The 22393-nt window shown below is 43.1% G+C and overlaps 1 long non-coding RNA gene across 1 annotated transcript in view; it reads left to right on the forward strand.

Annotated features, from left to right (window-relative positions):
* Nucleotides 1-21913, forward strand: part of LOC122809289 — a 175382-nt gene extending 153469 nt beyond the window's left edge. The window contains exon 2 of the long non-coding RNA XR_006365889.1: nt 21560-21913. This is a non-coding gene — a long non-coding RNA (uncharacterized LOC122809289). The remainder of the gene's footprint in view (nt 1-21559) is intronic.
* Nucleotides 21914-22393: the final 480 nt, after the last annotated feature.

The following is a 22393-nucleotide window of genomic DNA, read 5'->3' on the forward strand; positions in this document are numbered from 1 at the left end:
GGAGCCTGTTCAGGATAACATGTGCAAACAGTCTCCTCACTGTACATAGATAGGAGATGCCAAGATAGTTGTTATAATCACTTTTGTCACCCTTATTCTTATAGATAGTAACTATGTTAGCATCCCTCATATCCTGTGGTACTGTACCTTCTCTCCAGCATTGGCAAAGTTTTGCATACAGCTCTGAGATTAGGATACAACTACCACATTTAAGGATTTCTGAGGGAATACCATCTTTCCTGGGGGATTTTCCTGAAGAGAGTGCTTTTAGGGCATCATTGAGTTCCTCCAAGATGGGCTCAGCATCGAGTTCAGTCATAGTTGGCAGAGGCTCAGTGGTATTCAGGGCTATCTCTGTAACTATGGTCTCTCTTGTGTATAGCTGCAAATAGTGTTCCATCCAGCTTGGTTCTGTCCTTCAGGACCTTGCCTGTGGCCGACTTATGTTGGGAGATTTTTCTTTGTGATGTGCCGATGGCTTGCTTAATCCCATTGGACACTCCTCACGTGTTACTAATGTCCACAGCCTACTGAATCTAGAAGCAAAGTTGGAGCCAATAATAATTTGCATACTGCTCAGCTACCTGCTGCACTTGACTCCGAGCACACAGGAGTGCCTGCAAGTTCTCCCATTGGTTAAGGACCTGTATGCAGCCAGTGCCTGCCTCTTCTTCTCAATCAGGGGTGTCAGCATTTCAGTGTGGGCTTAAAATCAATCAGTATTCCTGACTGGTTTCTTCCCAGAGATAGATAATGCAGTATTATAGACAGCATACCATAGTTCACATCTCTTGTTGGTGTTGGTGTTATCAAGGCAGGTCAAAGCCTCTGCAAGTGCTTAAGCAAACTTGCAAAGTTTTGGAGGGTCACAAGTCTTGCCTGTGTCAATGCTTGGCCTCCCTTCCTTTTTAGAGCGAAAGAATCTTTGTATCTGGATGGTCACCTTATTACACAAAAGCAAGTACTTGTTATCACAATCTGCTCTGTGGTAACTGCATGTTACCCTCTCACTACGTAAACTGCTGCATTTGGTGAGGGCAAGGTCAAGTTGATGCCAGTGTTTTGATCTTGGGTTCCGCCATGAAACTCTTTGTTGGGGCTTTTTCACTGAAGAAGGTGTTAGTTATGCAGTGGTCATATTGGGAACAAAGTTCAAGGAGATGCTGTCCATTTTCATTCATTTTTCCTGTAGCAAAATGTCCCAGACAAGATGGACAGCTGTGATGGTCATTGCCAACATTGGTCTTAAAATCACCAAGAATGAATAATGATTCATGGGAAGGAACCTTACTGATAGCAGCACTAAGTTCATCATAGAATTTGTCCTTGACTTCCTGGGTAGAAGGCAAAGTAGGAGCATAGACGCTGAAGATGTTGATCGTGGCCACTGATGTTTGTAGCTGAAGTTTCCGCAGTCTCTCATTTCCCACATTTGGTGGTATTACTGAGGCAAATAGGTTGTTTCTGATTACAAAACCAACACCATGTTCCCTGGTCTCTTCTGGAAGCTTCCCATGCCAGAAGAAAGTAAAGTCTTTCTTTCTGAGACATCCAATGAATGGTAGCCTTGTTTCTTTGAGACCCACAATCTCCATCTCCAGTCTGCTCAACTGTTAATGACTGCTGTGTTTCAAGCATCACTGATGTTCTGTAGATTTTCCATGATGCCTGAATTCATCATTCTTATGTGCCATGTGCCTGACCTAAAGGCTGGTTTATTTTGTTGCTTTTTTGGTTTCCAAGGTGTATGGTTAACGGTCCACCTGTTGGGGGGTTTCCCTAAGCCGCACACACCCAGTGGAGCAAGTGGACTGTGGCGATGCAGTACCTATTTGGCTGGGGGCTGCCCAGCTTAAGATAGGTGGTAACTGCCCAATGAGATCAAAGGATCTCTCCTACCATCTGAAGCATCCTCTAGCACCCCACTCTATGCCAGTTGAGTGCATTGGCTTATTATCAGTAACTGCTACTTATCTATGTTGTATCGCTGCTCACAGAGCAAAGCTGGAGTGTGCTAGGGCTCAAGCCTGGGCAAGTGAATTTGTTGAAACAGCTAATGTCTAGCAGCAGGTTCCCCATCTCCACATTACTGTTGTAATCCAAAGGCAAAGGCAAGACCAGTAAAACTTGGCATCAGTGTCATCACAGGAACTGTCAGAGTGAGATCGAGTACAACCTCAAACTGCCTTAGGGACTCATCTCCAGATATTTCCTCAGGGTTTATCCCCAGAGCCTTCACCATGACTAGGTACTGCCACAAGGCAGCAGGGGTTTTGAATCAGAGTTTATCTTCTCCTAGGTGGGTTGCCTTTCCAGGCTAATGAGTCTCACCTGCCTGGAGCAACTAGTTTTAAGGTGCCACTCAATGGCCTTCTTCCCTTCTCCTGTCAGTACAAACGGTTTTGCCAGACTTGGACACTAAGCTACACGTGAAGGCCAGGATCTGGACTTGGTTTCTCAGAGGCTATTAGAGACATACTCCATGGGAGCATTTAATAGATAGTGGAAGCTTAACCTAGCTATGACGACCTTTGAAACCATTGAGCCTTCCTGCAAAGTTAAAATACTCAAAATAAAACAAAAAAATGAAAGAATTTGCTGGTTGTATTAGGTGCAATAGCCATCATTTTAAAATGTGATACCTCATATTGTTAAACTATTAACAGCTATCAAAATATTCCCTATTTATCCATTGAGCCCTCCTGCATAATTGCCACAAAAGACTTAAAGATTAATGCTTTGAGCAGTAAATGTATTGCTATAAGGCAAACTGTATTTTTTCAAAAAGGGGTAACAGGAACAGTGTTAGACAATTACCATTTGAGTACAAGCAAGATTCTAATGGAAGTGGTAGTTGTAATTTTCTAATATTGCACAGATTAATCGAAATATAGCATCATGCCACTTCTCAATTAAGTCTGAATACAGTTATCTACATAATGACAGCACTCACACCAACAGAGCACAAATAATAAAAAAATATAGTTCCCCCATCCCCAGGTGGCGTGGTGGCAAAAAAACAATGGGCTAGGCTTATAAATGCCCTCGGGCAGATAGCCTAGTATGAACCTATGAACCTATGAACCTATGACATTGAAACAGCTACTTAAAAGCTACTCTTTTACCAATGTCTGTTCACTTCCCTCACAAATATCTACATGCAGAAGCATTAGCAACATTCATTCATCTTACATAAGTCATACATAGATGTATAACTCAAAATACTAAACCTTGACTTTAGAAAGCAGCTAATATTGTTTCCATGTATAAGAAATACAATCTGATTGTAAGGCCAACTTATAAATCCTCTGTTCAAATTCTGGAAAATGTAGTTGACAAACAGTTAACTGTAGTACATGGAGTGCTGCGATTATGCTCTGAAATCAGGAAAAATATGACTTTATTGATGTCCCCAGTTTAATACCTGACCTTAACAGTGCTTCTTTGTGTGAAACAAAACATATTAAGGACACAGAAGTGCTGTTAAGATTGGGTCTTATGCCAGGGACTGACGTAGAGAGTGTTGGCTAGTAAATAACAGCAGCAGAAGGTAAAACAGATTTTAAAACCTGTTTGAGCTTCATTCTGACACATGTAAAACAAAAGTTGAGGCAGAATGGTGTCTAACAGCATTTAAAGCTGTTACTTCTACAGATGGACATTATGTTTCTGTCTGTGGTCTGTCTGTCCCACAACAGTGTTTTATTAACTTTTAAAGGCTTTAAAAGCTGGTAAAACAAGTTACGCTCCTAAACTTTTTCTTTTCTAGAACTGGTAGTATATGTAGCAGAAACCCCTTCATGTGCTACAAGGAATTATGATTGGGTCTCCAGTCATATCCTGCTTTATGTGTTCTTGACGGAGGATTTCTTGATATCCATATCCTGAACACATAATAAGCTAGTTATTAATACAGATCCAGTCATAATCCTCTATATATTTTACACCAAATCAAGTCATGCTCACATTCAAACTGGTTACATACACCACACTTCAATCTTTTTGCAAAATGTTAATTTGCAAAATTGCTCCTGCCACCTGTAATTCTGTATCTGAAGATACTATATTCTTGGATAACCTAAACTCATTCAAGTAATCACTGTAAAAACATGCTAATGACAAAATTTGCAACTACTTTAGAGTCACTGATTTATCACACTACTAAACCATTTTACTGCACTACTAAGTTCTTTATTCTATACTGAAACCAAGTTAAATAATAACAACTGTCTTTCCTGGTGAATTTTTTTTAGAACTTGCATAATATATTCTTAACTAGAATAGTTGATTTATAAGATTATTTTTCTTCTTGGATCTAACCTTAATTGCTCAGAGTAGCCTTATTATAACTTTTTCATCCTCTGTGTATCTGGCTATACATATTGAATTTGCTTGTCTGTCCTGGGACATGTCTATAATGTGTCCTTGGACCAGCTCATTTACACAGTTAACAACATTAAGTAAATAAACTAAAGAAATTAAATATTTTCAAAATATACTAAGAAAGGTATGATTATATATCACTGTATTGCTGGCCCACTACATCAACCACAAACTCATTACAATGAAAAACATAGCAAAGTTTTATATGCAGATGGGCAAACCTGCCCTGGTCCTCCCACTCCCCCTACTAATTATACATAACAACTGCAAGATCACACAACAGAGGGGAAAGGGCAAAATCCCGCTCCCCACTGTGTAGCAATCCCCCCAGTGAAAATGCTGGTATCCAGCAAAGAACTGTCATTTCAGTATAAAAATCTGGCCTCCAAAGCATTCAATGTACCATATGCATGGCAAAACACAATGAACCCATATCCGTGTGTGTGTGTGTGTGTGTGTGTGTGTGTGTGTGTGTGTGTGTGTGTGTGTGTGTGTGTGTGTGTGTGCGCGACGTGTGTGTGTATGTGTATTATATATACATCTGTGTGTGGGTGTGTGTGTCTCTCTATATATATGTATATTTGTGTGTGTAGGTGCAATCAATTTGAATAAAAAGTCAAATAATCACCTATGAAGTAAAGGTACATTGAGTTTTAGTCAAAAAAAATATGACCCCAACCTCATCTGGAAAATAAGAAAAGGGGGTTTTAGATGGATAGATATGCATTTGAATGACCAACTTTCATGTGGAAATAGGTTGGTCTGTTTAAGGCTGATTGCCCTTTTGAACAGGTTGTTTGATTGCAGTATTGATATAGTTAAGTAAGAGGGGTATGTTGAGAAAACCCCTATGTAAAAGCATTTTTTTTGTTTCTGGTCATGATAGTATAAGTAAAAATATGGAATACATATGATTTTTATGGTGAGGTACTTGCTATTTTGTTTTTCAAGATTTGAAGAGAAGTGGGAATGATTCCATATTGTAAATGTTCAGCCATTAAATAGACAATGGTTAGCACTTGACTATTTGGTGGTTGGGATTTTTAAAATTTGATCATTGCAAGTATAGTCATATATTTGTGTGTGTGTGTGTGTGTGTGTGTGTGTGTGTGTGTGTGTGTGTGTGTGTGTGTGTGTGTGTATATATCTATCTATATGTATGTATATCGATAGATATAAATATGTGTTCGTGTTTTTCTGTAATTTATGTATATACAGAGAGAGAGAGAGAGACACACATGCACACTCCACACAGTCACATATATCTGAGAATATTGGTAAACACGTGTGATGGCACTGTGTTTATATATAGAAAGTTACAGCTGTCACAGTGATCTACTTCTTTGTGGTGTGGATTGGATCTTTTTCTGAAGCCTAAATACTAAAAGGCTCACTAGTGGTGGTAATAACCATCTAAAATACAGTGGCCTAAAATGCAAATAACTATATGACCTGTCAAACACTGAAATGGATCCTGCAGTAGGGTAGCAGAAGGATAAAGGCCTTATTAAAGCCTGTGTGACCCAAATTCAACTAGTGGTTTGTGTATTTCAATGCAAAGCCAGGGATAATTGCATGACTATCTTGGAGGGGGTGAGGATTGTGGTGGCAGCCTGGCTCACTCTGTTGCTGTAATGACAGAGCATTGGCTGGAGAGCAGAGGATCATCATGGTTGGGGATGCAGCAGCTGGGAAAATGTTGACATGGACACCCAAGATGGTGATGGTAGGCCCTGTCAGTAGATGTGGGGGAGCATAATGCATAGAGAAGGCATATGAAGCCCTTGTGGTGATACAAGTGCAACATTACCACCAGGGGCAGAGATAAACCTTAAAAATACAAATGCTGTCACTGCCATGATGCCAATGAAAACACAGATCTACATTATATTTGACTGTCTGATGGACACCCCCTTCCTCCAAGCAGTATAATACCTTATCAAGTTGAGCCTTGATGGTAGATAGGCATGTGAGTAAAAAGGATACAAAAATACTGAAATGGGAATAGATGAACATTTACTCACCTGCATAGCAAAAGAAAATTTAAGCAGTAGAACTCCAGATAACTTATAACCTACTAGAAAATGTATAACTTGTTTCAAGATCAATCTTGGAGCTGATTATATTAGTAAGGGATACAGGATGAAATTCTCTGCATGGGGAGGTGGGGTCTGCTGGCCACAAAAAATAAAGCCTGCTCACTGAATCTGCCTCAGATTATTTTATCAGTGAAACATGCCATAATCAAAGAAGAAAAAGAAGATTATGCACAAAAGTATAGAAGTAAAAGTGGATTGTGTAAAAATATCATGACTTTATATTCTGATGTCTATATGACAAACAGATTAAGAATAATTCAAATGTTATTGTTAATGAAGCCTGTTATTTTCTTATACATTTCTGAAAAAAATATATCACATTGTGTAACATTTATTCAGTGAAGCATTTTGAAAGGATAATTTGTAAAGTAACAGTCAGGTGCCTTATTATGTTTCCATCCAAATGTATAAAACAGGGAATCTGTGTACCAAGTTGAATAAATGGAAGGTATGTATTTACCATAATACTGGATCCTTTTAAAACTAGACTGTCTGATCTGACTAATGGGAACCAAGTTGCTTGTTGAATCCTATTCAGCTTCCTGCTAGTGCTCCTTGCCTCGGGCTCCTTTATAAAAAACCCTCCCCTGATTACCCTGTGCTCTGACTGCCCCCATACTGAGTTTGCTGACTAATGATGATAAGACCAGGTAAACATGTCATTATGCTTCTACCTAGAAGAGGACGTACAGCTTCAGGCTGGCCTGCCAGGGCCTTAGGAAGCTATGACAGTTAGGAGAGGGAAGACGTAAGATATGTCATATCAGACAAACTAGAATGAAAAGGATTCAGCATTAAAATAAGTTGTTGTTAATTCACTGTTGTCAACAGAGGCCAAGGACATCATGTCAAGGAGGTTGACTGAGTACAGTTTGTCCAGCTGTGGCTGATCAGTCCAATACGGACTCGGAAAACTCTGCTGCTTGTCAGGCACACGTGGTCTGTTGAGTTGGTTGACAAAGGATTGGCTATGCAGCTCACGCTTCCACTGCACCTCTGTAGTCATGCTCTGCTTGTAGGAGGTAGCACCTTTGCTGATGCAGCTTCGCCATGTGGGGTGATCTTGCGCTTGGGTTTCCCAGGAGTCCAGGTCAATGCAAAACTCTTCAGAGAGACTTTCAGTGTGTCATTGAAGTGCTTTTTCTGCCCACCTTGTGTGTGTTTGCCTCCTGTGAGTTCACCATAGAACGGTCTCTTGGGGATGCATGTGTCTGGGATACATGCAAGGTGGTTTGCCCACCTGACTTGGGCTGTCCTCAGCAGCCTCTAGATACTTGGCAATTCAACTTGAAAGAGGATGACTGTGTCTGGAACTTTGTCCTGCCAGGTAATTTTCAGCAACCTTCTTAAGCAGTTCATATGGAAGTGATTCAGCTTTTTGGTATGATGCTCATACACAGTCCATGTCTCACAGGCCGTACAGTAGTGTGGGCAGTATGACTGCCTTATACACCTTCAGCTTTATGGACAGTTTGATGCCTCTCTTCTCCCGTGCTGACTCCCACAGCCGTCCAAATATGGAGCTTGCCTTGGCAATGCGCATATCTACTTCATCGTCAATGTTCACAAATCTGGAGAGTGCGTTGCTGAGGTATGTAAACTTGTCAATAGCCTTCAGGATCTCACCTTCAGCAGTGATAGTTGGTTCCACATACATCTTCTGCAGTGTGGGCTTATGAAAAACCTCATTCTTCTTAATATTAATTGTGAGGCCGAAGTTTCTGCAGGCAGCGGACATGCAGTTCATACTCTGCTGCATCTGGGCCTCTGTGGCAGCATTGAGTGCGCAGTCATCTGCAAACAGGAAATCGCATACAAAATCCTCTTCAACCTTGGTCTTGGCCTGTAGCCTCCACAGGTTAAAGAGCCTGCCATCAGTCCTGTATCTGATCTTGATGGTGGTTCCGTTGTCATTGCAGAAGCCATCTGACAGCATGGCAGAGAACATCATGCTGAACAGCATGGGTGCCAGGACACAGCCTTGCTTGACTCCATTGGTAACTGAGAAGGCATCAGATGAGTGCCCATTGTCCAGTATTCGAGCAAGCATACCATCATGGAACTGGTGAACCATACTGATGAATTTGCCTGGGTAGCCAGACTTCTCCATGATCTGCCATAGCCCCTCACAACTGATGGTTTCAAAGGATTTGGTCAGATCCAGGAATGTTGTATAAAGGTCCCTGTTTTGTCCCTGGCACTTCTCCTAAACATGCTGTAAATATCATGTCCACTGTCCCTCGGCTCTCTAAAGCTGCACTGACTCTCTGCTAGATGTTCATCTGCCATGTATTGAGTGAGGCACTCGAGGAGGACTCTGGCAAAGATTTTATCAGCAATGACCAGGAGAGAGATTCCTCTGTGGTTGTCACAAGACTGCCTGTTTTCCTTTTGCTTGTAGAGATGGATGATAGAGGCATCCTTTAGCTCCTGAGGAATAACTTCCTGTTGCCACATAGTCTGGAAGAGCTCGGTGGGCTTCTGTAACAAGACTCGTCCCCCTGTCTTGTACAGTTTGACTGGAATGGAGTCAGAGCCCGGTGCTTTACCATTCAAGAAAAACTTAATTGCTTCCTTAACCTCTGATTTCTTTGGAGGTTCTGCCAGGGAGGTGTTAATGGTGATTTGTGGCATGCGGGCAATGGCTTTGGAATTGATAGAGGACACCTGCTCAGGAGATTATTGAATTGCTCAGCCCATCTTTCTAGGATAGCATTCTTGTCAGTGAGCAGGGTGGACCTGTCAGCACTAAGCAGTGGTGATGTTACAGAGGACTATGGCCCATAGATGGTCTTCAGGGCATCATAGAAATGCTTGAAGTTGCTACTATCAGCATACTTATAGATCTCATTTGCCTTCCTGCTGAGCCAGGAGTCTTTTATCTTTCTGAGCTTTACTTGCACCTTGCTTTTGATGGAGTTGTAGGCTGCTTTTTGGGAGATGGATGTAGTGTCTTGCATTTGATCTGAAGGCTTCATGCTTCTTATCCAGCAGCTTCTGAATGTCTTCATCATTATCATCGAACCAGTCCTGGTGTTTGTCTATGTTCAGGTTCAAGTGAGCGAGAGCAGTGTTGTAGACCATATCCCTAAAGGCTTCCCAGTCCTCTTCTGTACCATTGGTGCCAAAGCTGAGTTGGTCAAGAGTTGGTCAAGATTACTGTTGAGGTCCTCATTGAGATTCTGGTGCACTGAGTGCCATTTTAACTTGCTGACATTCAGATGCCTATTGGTCTTTTTCCCCTGTGGGTGCCGCCTAGGTTGGATGTGCATGTTGAGTTTTGAGAGGATGAGTCTGTCTGTCCAGCAGTCTGTGCCACACATGGCCTTAGTCACTCTAACATCCTGCCTGTCCCTCCTCCTTACTATGATGTAATCAATGAGATGCCATTGCTTGCTGCGTGGGTGCATCCAGGGCATCTTGTTACGATTGGGTAGGAGGAAGACTGTTTGTGATCAACAGGTCATGAACTGCACAGGTCTTCAGAAGTAGATGGGCATTGCTGTTGCTTTTGCTGACTCCATTCCTCCCAATGACTCCCTCCCATGTCTGATAGTCTGCACCAACTCTGGCACTGAAGTCACTTAAGATGACGAGCTTATCCTCCTTAGGCACACATGCTATGAGGGACTCCAAGTCTTCATAAAACTTGTCTTTGATCTCCTCTGGATTTGTCATGGTGGGGATATATTCACTGATGAAGGTGGTATGGTGCTTTCCTTTAAGGGGGAGCCACAGATACATGAGTTGGTGGTTGAATCCTTTTGTGAGGTTGGCTAATTTGCTGATCAGATTAGATCTAATGGCGAAACCCACTCCTGCTTCATGATGTTCATCGCTGCTATGGCCACTTCAGAAAAAGGTATAACTGGCTTTAACTTCTATCAGCTAGCCTTCATCTGTGAATTGGTTTCACTGATGGTTGTTATCTGGATGTTGTACCTGCTGAGTTCTCTTGCAGTGAGTGTTGTCCGTCTCTTAGGTCTATCTGTTTTGGAGATATCCATGAGTGTGAGTACATTCCATGTGCCAATGGTGAGTGAAGTCACTGATGTTTTTTTCTTTGTGATTCGACCACATGGTTGGGATCCCTGCCTGCTGGCAGGCCAGAGGTAGAGTGAAGCAGGCTATGTTTAGGGTACCTTTTCTAGCCCCTTTCTCAGACTGCTGAGGTGAGCAGAGCGATCCTAAATAGGGCTGCTCATACACCCAGCGGTGCTGCCAAACTGCACTGCTGCTTCGGTCCAGTAAAGAGCGACCCATTGCCTTGGACCACCTGTGTGTGAGGTTGTGGCTACAGCTTCCAGTGTATCCACACCTGCTGCTTTGTCATCACCCATCACCACATGACTTGACAGGGGGTACTGTCTTGACTTGTGTGTGAATTGGATTATAGTAAGGAAGAGTTGTGCAGATCATCAGTCTCACTCTCTCTCTCTCATCTGATTATGATAAGTACATAACTTCTATATCCTATTTTATCCAGTCTGTCCAATTTCACTAATGGGACAGAATCCAAAGCAAACAGAATTCTGCACCACTCTGTCCAGATTTTTGCCCCATATATTTTGGTCTGTTCCTCATATAATTTGTGGTTTTCTGCTAAATCGCTGAGATAACCTCAGGATTAAAGTCACTGAATAATTACATACATTTGAATTTCAGACTTCAAATCCTTCAGAAAATGCGTGTTAATACAAGAAAATATCCAAGTTTAAAAGAGCAAAATTTAAAATCTTTCCATATTTTTGGGCCATTGCCCCCCCCCCTATAATGTTGGGCTTTTTCCAGACTTCTTGCATTAAGAGGTTGAGAGCCATGCTGAATTCCCAGGGGGCATTCTGAAATGATACCACTGAAAAGTAGCTCCAAATGTATGCCACAGCAGCACAAATTTAATTTTTGGTAGAGTTCCTGATAAAGGCTGCATAAATTTAGATAGGTCTTGTAGAATATGCTCCTGGCTTAGTTGGCAATTGTTTCTCAAAAAGTATGCAAAGAAAATGCAATCTGGATGCCATCTGAGCAGTGTTATTTTAGAAACTTTGTGACCAAGCTTGCTTGAGGCAAATGACATAAACAACATTCCCTGGAATTCATTAATATGTACACTGTTCTAAGTGAACAGACAACACAAGCATAACTCATACCTTCTTCCTCCTAATTTTAGTTTTCCTACTGATTTTCTTGCAGATTTAAATATCAATGAGGATTCATAAAGATTACCACAAGGTGCAGATTACACGTATACTTAGTGTAATCTGTCTGAGTGACTGGAAAGCACAAAAATGGGGTAGAGATGTTCTTAAATATAGATTGTGTACACTTAGTGAGCATACACTTAATGTAGGCATTAGTGAATCTGGCCCATTGTCTTTTTTTATTGGTCTTGTCCCATGATGGTAAAATCTGAGTTATCTATGCATGCCTAGCATGTGCAGAAGATACTTTCCCCATTAGAGTGGTTACAGAAGAAAACAGGTCACTGTATTGGCTGCTATAATTTTGTCTCTGAAGGAATTTTAATAAAAGACAGTTTGGTTCTTAAAGATACTGTGTCCTTGAGAAAAAGTGGTATGGAGGAGTGGATTATAAAGGTTGCAATTCTAAAGTTTTTTTCTGCCTGATATAATGACTACTAAAAATAGAATTTTCCAGATTAGAAATTTTATGTCTGCAGAAGAATCTGTCACAATGGAGATCTTTGCTAGAGATTCTAGAACAAAGTTGAGGTCCCTGGGGTATGGTGTCCTTTACTGGAGGAATGTTTCTTACAAGAAGGCCTTGCAGAGCTTGTGAGATGTGAGAGAATGGCTATGGAAGATCATGAGGAGAGTAACTAGAGCCAGCCTCAAATAAGTCTTATAGGAACTGCGATGCCACTGGAATACATGCAAAAATGGGTATATAACTTGCTCAATAGCTCCATTAGAGAAATGTTTCCATTTACTTTTGTAAACTTTGTAAGTGAATAATTTTTTGTGAGGCTGACAAAATGTGAACCATATTCTGGGATAAGGAAGGTTTCCTGGCCATCAAAGGAAGAGTAGAAACCATATGGTCAGCGTCAGCTACACTAAGTCCTGGTGTGGATGGATAAGAGTCTCACTGAGGCCATAACCACTTTGATTGGTGAGGCCTGAGTAAGGCAAACCAAGATTTGCCTGGGCCAGAATGGGACAATGAGGATCACCATGGCTTTGTATGCTGCTGTTTTTGATAAACATCTGGTGATGTGGGGAACAGTAGGAAAGGTGCAAAGAAGACCAGATAGTTACTGACAGACTAGAGCATCTCTTGATGGCTGTCCCTCAGGTGGGATCAGGACAAAGTCATTACTGCACTTCATGTTGGATGGGGATGCAAAAATGTCAGAGTAAGGTTGGTCCCAGTAGATGAGGATTTGATGAGTTGTTGTAGAATTGAGAAACCAGTCACGAATCATTAGAATAGACCTCCTGTGGTTGTCCGTTAGGCAGTTGGATTTTTATAGGATGTGCATTGTAATCAAAAAGTGATGCAAAGCAATCACCCATTGCTAAACCCTTATGGCCTCTGTGCAAACTGGGTAAGGTTTGGTTCTGCTTTGCTTGTTTATATACTGTATGACAAAAATGTTGTCTGCTTGAATGGACATCAATCCCAGTGGTAGAAGATCTGAAGTCCCTGCAATACAAGGAGAATTGTCCTTTGCCTCAAAGCACTGATGTTAAGACTGGCCTATGCCTGAGTTCATGTTTCCCTGGACAATCACCATTTCAAATGCCCCACCCCCACCCTAGAGAGGAGGCATCCATGGTGACTGTTGCTGAGGGTGGTAAAGGAACAAAGGGCCTTCACATAGAAACAGTTGGAGATGTTAAACACCATTTCAGATGATTTGCTCAGTTGGGTTGTACACATTGCGGCTGACAGCTGAGCTGAAAATTGGGACTGTGAACACTGAGCATCCATTATAATAATCTCATGTAAAAACATGTATGGATGGCCCTCTGTATGGGTGAAGCCATCAGTCCCAGAACCCTAGCACCACTGAGTGTGATGGAGTGTGTTGCTCCAACAGGCACTGAGTCGCAGTTCTGAGGGACTTTAACTATGTCGAAAGGAAGACTGACAGTGCAGTTTGCTTTGTCCAGATAGCAGCCTGTGAGGAGTATGGACTGAGTGGGTTAAAAATGTTAATTTCCATACTTTACAGAAATTCCTAAGAATAGACAGAGCTATAGCAAGTAACCTCTGTTTGTTACAAGAGTCTCTCATGTTGTAAAAGTGAGGAGCCAGTTATCAAAGTAAGGGAAAACCTGGATCCCTTCTAGTCTTGAGGTGGGCTGTGACAACTCTCATGGACTGGTTGAACACTGAGGAGGGGTGGGCAGTTTTAGGGAAACTGTGGTGAAATTGAAGGGCAGGACACTGAACTGAAAATGATGGGCTACCAGCTAGAAGTGTAGAAACTACCTGGATCTTTTGGTTTTGAGCACATAGGTTCATAGATGTTTACTAGGCTAATGACCACAAGGGCCTTTTTAAGCCTAGCCATGCATCCCAAATCTCTGAAAGTTCTGATACCCTTGATAAGTGTAAGCAGGGGCTTAGGAGATGAAACATTTACAAGCTAGTGCCTGGGAGATAAACCATTAACAGGTTGCCTGTGTCCATTAGAGACATGGGTGCCAAACCAGGGATGGATTTGCTGTTCCACATCCAGTTGTTCAGGTTGCACTTGAATTGGGTTAGGGAGGAACTCTGCTTCACATGGATGGGGAGCCTGTTCCAGAGATGGGGTAATCTCTGGGATACATACCTGTCTCTCCAGCAGGTCCTATTTATACCACAGGCAAGGTTTAAGTCTTTAGAATGGGTGATTCTGGTGCTGTTTGTTTTGCTGATACACAGGAGGTCCATCACAGTGGGGTCTGACAATGCCCTGTATGTCAGGCATCGATCTCCCCTCAAAAGCCTGTAGGAGACAGAATACAGGGATAGAGCCTTGAGGATGTCTGCACAGGACATTTTACTTAAGCCCTGTATTCTTTTAGGGAGGAACCTCTGTGGGCATTCCACTTGTTGGATATGCCTGGTTAGGTACATACCAAAGGGGGCATTGTACTCAATGACAGGTCTGATGAATCCCGAATACAGTGGAAAAAGAAGTTATGTACCTACCATAACGTTCCATGTTAGTTGTCTTCATCTCGCCTTCTTTCTTGCTTGTTGGGATCGGAGCCAATCCTCGACTTGACTCGGCCATCTTCTATAGCTCGAGAGCTGTTTACTGGCTCAAGGCTACCCCTTATCCCATGATGCCTAGCGCTAGCTACCCAGATCTCATTTGAAATAGCTAACTCTAGCTATAGCTATATAATGAACCCCTCCAAACAAAAAGTTGAGCATACCTGTCATATACTCTAAGTCAGTAGAGGAAACAAACCAGAGAACACTCAGCCAGTGAAATCTGAACTCCTCTTGGTCCAATAGGACAGGGAGATGGAGGGGGGATGCAAGAAGGAAGGCGAGATGAAGACAACTAATGTGGAACATTATGGTAGGTACATAACTTCTTTATGTTAAGTTGTCTATCTCACCTTCATTTCTTGCTTGTTGGGACAGCATCCCTAGCACCTACAATCCTGGGTGGCTCATTGGAACAGACTTTTCAGAACAGTGGAACCAAAGTTAGCTCTACTCCTGGAGACCATATCTAACTTGTAATGAGAAATAAAGGTATGATGATTTGCCCACGTAGCAGCTGCACAGATAGAGTCCATGGGCAACCTAGACTGGAAGGCTACAGAGGTGGCCAAAGCCCTAGTAGAATGACCTTTCGGTTTGATAGACAAGTCTTTGTTTCTTAGCTGATAGATGAAGGTAATAATGTGAGACAACCACCTGGATAAGGTCACTTTGAAAACTGGGAGACCTTGTTTGCCCCTAGCATAGGGAAGGAAAAGTTGGTCCGACTTCCTTATATCCTTCACTCTATGCAGGTAAAAATGCAATTGTCTATGAACATCCAGTTGGTGTAATTTGTATTCTGCCTTGCTGGTGTGGTTAGGGAAAAACACAGGGAGGTCAATGGATTGGTTTAGATTATTTTCTGAGCAGACTTTTGGAAGGAAAGAGGGATTAGTCCTCAGAGCAACCCTGTCCTTATGAAAAACTAAGTACAGAGGACGAACACTTAGTGCCTGAAGTTCAGAGATGCATCTGGCTGAAGTAATAGCTACCAGAAAGAGAGTTTTCCAAGATAGAAACTTAATCGAGCAGGATGCTGCTGGTTCAAAGGGGGACATAATCAATGAGGTTAGTACCAAATTAAGGTCCCAAGGAGAAGGGGGATCTCTTACTGGGGGCTTAAGGAGAGTGGTCCCTCTGAGAAAAGCTTTACACAGCTTATGAGACATAATGTTTACATTAGAAAACCCAACATGAAAGTTAGAGATGGCTGCCAATTGAACCCTGATTGTAGCAGAAGCGGACGCAGAATGAAAAAATTCTGCTAGGAACTCCAAGATTTCGTGAACTGGGGCTGAAAAGGGATCTCTGTTCCTAGCCTCTGCCCAACAAGAGAAGTGTTTCCATTTGCTAGCATAAGTCTTCCTAGTGGCGGACTTATGAGAGGAGACAATAATCTCACGAATGGCCAGGGAAATGCTGGGAAGCCTGGCTAGGGCTGGAAGTGGATCAACCAAGCTGTGAGCTGGAATGTTTGGAGGGACTGATGCAGCTCACCTGATTGATGAATCAGCAGGTCTGGAATGGGATCCAGAGTCCAGGGCTGCTCAAGAAGGTAACATTGCAGGAACGGAAACCATATCTGTCGAGGCCAATAGGGGGCAATGAGGATCATTTTGCAACCCAAAGAAATAGCTTTCCTGTATGAGTTTGGGTATAAGAGGAAATGGAGAGAAGGCATAAAGAAGTCCCTGAGGCCAATCGTGGACTAGAGCATCTCTGGGAGAATGACCGGGAAGTGGAAGAAGGGAGAAGTAGTTGCTGCTTTTGCTGTTGAAGGGGGTGACAAAAAGATCGCAGCAAGGCCGTCCCCATTTGCAGAAGATCAGATCTGCAACTACCTGATTCAGAGACCACTCATGAGGCATGAGAATAGCTCTGCTGAGCCTGTCCACTATGATGTTGGACCTCCCAGGGATGTGCGTCACAATCAGAAATCGTTGGGAGGAGATTGCCCACTGCCAGAGTCTGAGTGCTTTTCGACATAGAGGGTAGGACCTGGTTCTGCCCTGCTTGTTGTTGTACCACACCACTGACATGTTGTCCATTTGAATTGCAATTGTCCCAGAAGGGAGAGTGTCCTGAAGAGCTTGCAATGCTAGGAGCACGGTTCTAATTTCTAAGACGTTTATATGCAGATGGTACCCGTGAGGCTGCCAAGTGCCTTGGACTGTCCTGCCCTGATAATGCCCCTCACCCTATCAGGGAAGCATCTGTGGTCACTGTGGCAACCAGAGGGGGCTGAATAAATGGTCTGTCCTGAGACACTAGTGGGGAGACCATCCACCAGGAAAGGTGCCTTTTGCATGTGTCTGTAATCATGATCATGTGAGACGTGGGGAGCTGTTGAAAGGACCACTGTGTGAACAGAAGCCACTGAAGGATTCTCATGTGAAAGTGGGCCAGAGGGATCAGAAGAATTGCCGCTGCCATGGAACCCAGAGTATGAAGGACTAACCTAACTTGAACCCTTTTGCATTGCATGAGGATATGAACTTGCTGGTGAATTGTGGCCACCCTGTCTGACAGTAGCCTTGCGGACATACTCCTTATGTCTAAGTCTGCTCCTATATAGGTAATAGATTGACAGGGCAACAAGGCAGATTTTTCAAAATTTATAGTAATGCCTAGCTGGGAGCAAATTGTGATTGTGTAGTCCCTGGCTTGAAGAAGTTGATACCTGGTAGTAACAGTAAGGAGCCAGTCATCTAGATATGGAAACACCTGGAATCCTCAATGCCTCAGGTGAGCCATGACCACTGCCATACATTTGGTGAACACCCTGGGGGCTGTGGTGAGACGAAAGGGCAGAGCTCTGAACTGGTAATTACTGGCTCCCAGCCAGAAGCGAAGGAATCTCCTGGAGCGCCTGTCCATTTTGATGTGATAGTACGCATCCTGGAGATCCATGGAGCACATCCAATTGTCCTGACCCAGAAAGGGTAGAATGGACTGTAGCATGACCATCCGAAACTTTGTTCTTTGAACAGACTTGTTTAGTCTGCTGAGATCCAAAATCAGTCTCCAGTCCTCTGTCTTTTTTGGTACCAAAAAGAACCTAGAGTAAGTTACGGATCCATGTTGGTCTGCCGGGACTTCTTGGATGACTCTTTTTTTCTAGCAGTTTTGAAACTTCTATGACTGCTTGGTCCCTCAGATTGGGTGGAACTTCTGGAAGGGATTTACTTGACGGTGAGGGGGGTTGAAAGAAGGGAATTCTGTAACCTCTGGATATGATTGATTCTACCCAATTGTCTTGCGTTAAGGTTTGCCAGGCTTTTGAGTACAGTAAAAGTCTTCCCCCGACTGCCTGCAGAAGCGGGCAGCTGGGCAACCCTTCAGAGATGCTGGAGGGGCTTCTCAGAGAAAGATTCTCTGCTGCCCTTGTTCTGCGGACCCCCTCTGCCACGAGGGCGGCATCTGTTGTTGTTTCCTCCTCTGCCCCTGGAGGAAAAATCACTACTTGTGTCAAGCAAGGCTCCCTGGGATTTTCGAAACCACATCTTACCACTCTTCTGACCCTTGGGGTATGGTCTGGAAGGAGTGGAAAATGGACTCCCATGGCAGAGAGAGTCTTGCCTTCTTGCTCACACCTAGTCAGAGTGTCTTTCACCTGTGGTCCAAAGAGAAAGGAACCATCAAAGGGGGTGTTGGTGAATGACGCTCTAAAGGGTTCCACAAAATTACACAGCCACATCCATGCATGTCTCCTAAGGGCCATGCCTGTACCTGCGGCTCTACTTGCACCATTGGCTGCATAGGAAATGAGCCTCATGGAGGAGTTGACTACAGAATTAAGGGTCGCCAGCTGAGAAGCCACTTTAGCTTGAGCCCCTTCAGCTGATGGATCCTGAAGGGTATCTCCGAGCTCTTTAAGGAGATCTCTCTGAAGCCGGTTAAAATGGCATAAGTAATTCAATGACCTCATAGAAAAGGTTGCTGAAGCAAACATTCGCTTCCTGTATCTATCCATGGTCCTAGACTCCTTGTTAGGAGGATGGACAGACAAAGACGTTTCCGCCAACTCTTTCTTAGTGGCTGCTGCCACCACCATGGCATCCACAGGAACACATTTGGTAAGGTACTGCTTGTCAAGGGTGAAGTGATAAACTTGCTGGGTCTCCTCTGTGTTGGTTTCACTGTATCCAGGGCTGACCAAGCCTTTCAAGCCACTACTGACATGAGTGGATCGAAAGGCAGAGAAACCCAGGAAGTGGAAGTTCAGGAACCGAACGCATCCAGGAATACAGATTCATCCTTGGTAGGGGCTAGGGGATTCCAGTTCCCCCTCTGCTTAAGCATTTCTAGGATGTCCAAAAAGGAAATATCTTCAGAGTGGGATCTCGGGGACCCTTCCGATTCATCCAAATCTGTATCCGAAGTGACAGACTAAGGGGAGTCAATGTGTTTCCTCTTGCACTTCTTCTTTCAAGGGGAGCTCCTCTGAATGATCAGGGGAGGCCTCAGAAGAAGAGGAAACACCCAATTTGGTGCCTTGGAGTGCCAGTTCCCCATGCTTGGGGTCTGGAGGAGGGGCAGAGGTTGACGCAGGCACTACAAGGGACGGAGACGGTGGGGTTGAACGTGGCGCTGACTCAGTGGCCAGCACACTCCTCATGATATCAAAGGCATCCCTGCCATGATGCAGAGAAGGCTCCGGTTCCAAGGAAATTGGAATCCTTCTCTGCACCATGGGAGACAGCTCCGAGGCCTATGTAGGAGCCGAGCTCACCTGCGCCGAAGCTCCTAGAGGGAGAACAGGGTTGGACAAGGGTCTGATGCCACTCGTCCCCTTGGAGCCAACGAGGGAGTCTCGGCACCCAGATCCCTCGATGGACGGCACCATCGAGGGGATCAGAGCCGACGATGGAACCGAAGGAGAAATAGTTTTCGGAGCCGACGGTTCCACGATTTGAACCCCAATGAACTCCGGCTCCGAGCTCAATGGAGTCGGAGGAGGAATATCGATAGAAGTGGATGGAGCCGACACCTGTTGAGGAGGGCTGGACAACATCTTGGCAAGTGCCTGCAACTTCAACAACCTACTGACCACTCTTTCCACGTCGTGATCCGAGAGCCTAGAGGACCGAGAGGAGTGGGAAGATCTGTGACTGTACTCACTCTGTAGCAGGGGAGAACGAGGAGCCGAATGTATGGATTCGAGAGAAGGGGACCTCAGCCTCTTGTGGCTCCACGATGGCTCCAAAGATACTGATGGAGATGACAGGGAGATAGTCTCCTCAGTTCCGGCTGGAACCAAAGTAGCAGGTAAGGTTTGAACCAATGATGGCTCCGAGCTGGGAGCCGATGATTTGGTCGGTTTTGGGGATTTCACAGGCTGAGCCTTGGCCGGTGAATCCCAGGGCTTAAGAAGACCCCTCAGAATAAGCTTATTTTTGCGCTCCTGCAGAACTCTTGGGCTAAATGCATGACATATAGAACAAGAGTCCTGCAGGTCCACTGCGCCTAAGCAATAGACGCAAGAAGTGTGTCCATCTGTCAGAGACATTTTCTGACAGCATGAGTCACACTTCTTGAATCCAGACACCTTGGATTCTTTAGACATATCCAACAAATGCTAGCAAGGTACTACACTGATTTGTTTGGCCAACACGCCGAACAGCGACAACAAAATACCACAACAATAACACTAAAAACAAAAACACACAGTATACTACAGCTAAAGATAGTTTTTTTTTTTAAACTAGGAAGCCTCCAACTTAATCGGCTACCTAATAAAGATAAAAGAAAAGGCTTAAACTAACCGCTAACCTACAAGAAGGGATAGGGGTGGGGGACGGGGAGAACTCTCTAATTTAAACGTGTTCTAAGAGAAGGACTACAATAACACTCAACTTAAACCCACAGTTATAGACTACAAAAATAAACAATAAACTCTCAGAAAAAAGTACTAATCTGACAAAAAATAGTTCAATAGAAAACTTATACGAGCATGAGCCAGTAGAAACAGCACCTCGCAGCTGAAGCGGCAAACGAGATCTGGATAGCTAGTGCTAGGCATCATGGGATAAGGGGTAACCTTGAGCCAATAAACAGCTCTCGAGCTATAGAAGATGGCTGAGTCGGAGCCGAGGATCGGCTCCGATCCCAACAAGCAAGAAACGAAGGCGAGATAGACAACTTAACATCAATGATTTCCTTGGACTTAGATGCCATACCATTGTTTATAAGTTGCGCAACATAGAAGGATTTCCTCACTACTGTAGACACATGATGGTCAAAGGCTAGATTACTATCTATGTGTGTTCCTAAGTCCCTGACTAGTGGGTCAACTCTAAGGGATATGTTTTCAATATGATAGTTACCAGGGATGGATGACTTCCCAAAGAATACTATTCTACAGTTATTTGCCTACAGTAAGGGCAAAATTGCTTGCACTGTGGCAATTCTGAATGAGATCTTTTTGATGTACAAACTTAGGGTACAGCAATCTAGGAGCAGCCTGAGGTCCTTTCTTTTCTTCAGAAATAAAATGAGTCTCAAGTAGATTCTGGACCTCTCTGTTGTGGTCTGGTCTTGTGGGAACTCTTGCATGACTCTTTTGCTAAGAGAATAATGACTTCACTTTTTGCTACTTTTAGTTTTTTAGGGTAGAACACCTCGAAGCATCTAGAAACATGACGTTGTCTGGAGACTGTAGTATCTTTAGCATTTGTGAGTAACTCTTATTTGTCATTTGCAAGATGCTTTCAGAAACTTGAATAATGGTGCCTTACTGATTATTTGCTTTAATTCTGTCATATTGAATTGAAAGATAATGGTTTTCTTTTTTCTAATATCTGTTATTACTTTTTTCTTTTTTCTGTTTGCCTTACTTATAGGTCAAAGAACAAGACATGAAGTAGTTTGTGTCAATTAACACTTGCCAGAAGTAAAATGCTGATAAGATATGAAGATGTGGTTTGTCAGTCAATGTTTGGCAGAAATAAAATGGATATAAGCACTAAGAATAATTATTGGAAGTGGAAAACCTTTTAGCTTTTACATTTTCATCTTGCAGATTAAGCTACATTAACCAATGCATGTAACATATAATGACTAAATGACACAACGAAAATATTTGCAAATTCACTGGAACAAGGCTTGAGCTGGTAGTCTCTGTGTTTTGCAGCAAGAATAAGAATGTAAGCAGATACTAGATATCAAATAAAAGCTTTACATATCTGTTTTAGTAATGCAATCTTGTTCAAAGAGTTTAATTTACCAACAAAATAATGCACTAGTGGGACTGTGTTAGTTTATTGGTATTATTATTTATATATGGTGGAACTCAATGGCAAGATGTGCTGATTCAGATGATGTGATTGACAAAATGAAGAGAAACAGAAGACTGTTGGCTGGAACTCCCTTTTGGCCTGGCAAATTATTACTTCACCTAAAAAGGCCACAGTAAAGCTATAATATTTAACAAATTCAAGAGTGGAGGCACACATATATGGTGTAGATTATTACATGGTTCAAACAGATGTGGTAGCACTAAAACAGAAATTTAAGATGTATGTGTAAGAGACTTCCATGAGAGGTTTGTGTTAGGCATGACTCTAAATTAGGTCAGTGGAAAAAATAAAACAAAACATCATTTGTTTTGCAGGGGCTAGGCCCACTGCACCCCACACACCCTGTTAGATACATATATTAACTCTGAGATCACATAA

Source organism: Protopterus annectens, chromosome 8.part0 (genome assembly GCF_019279795.1).
Source record: "Protopterus annectens isolate FY-2018-M chromosome 8.part0, PAN1.0, whole genome shotgun sequence".
Taxonomy (NCBI): Eukaryota; Metazoa; Chordata; order Ceratodontiformes; family Protopteridae; genus Protopterus; species Protopterus annectens.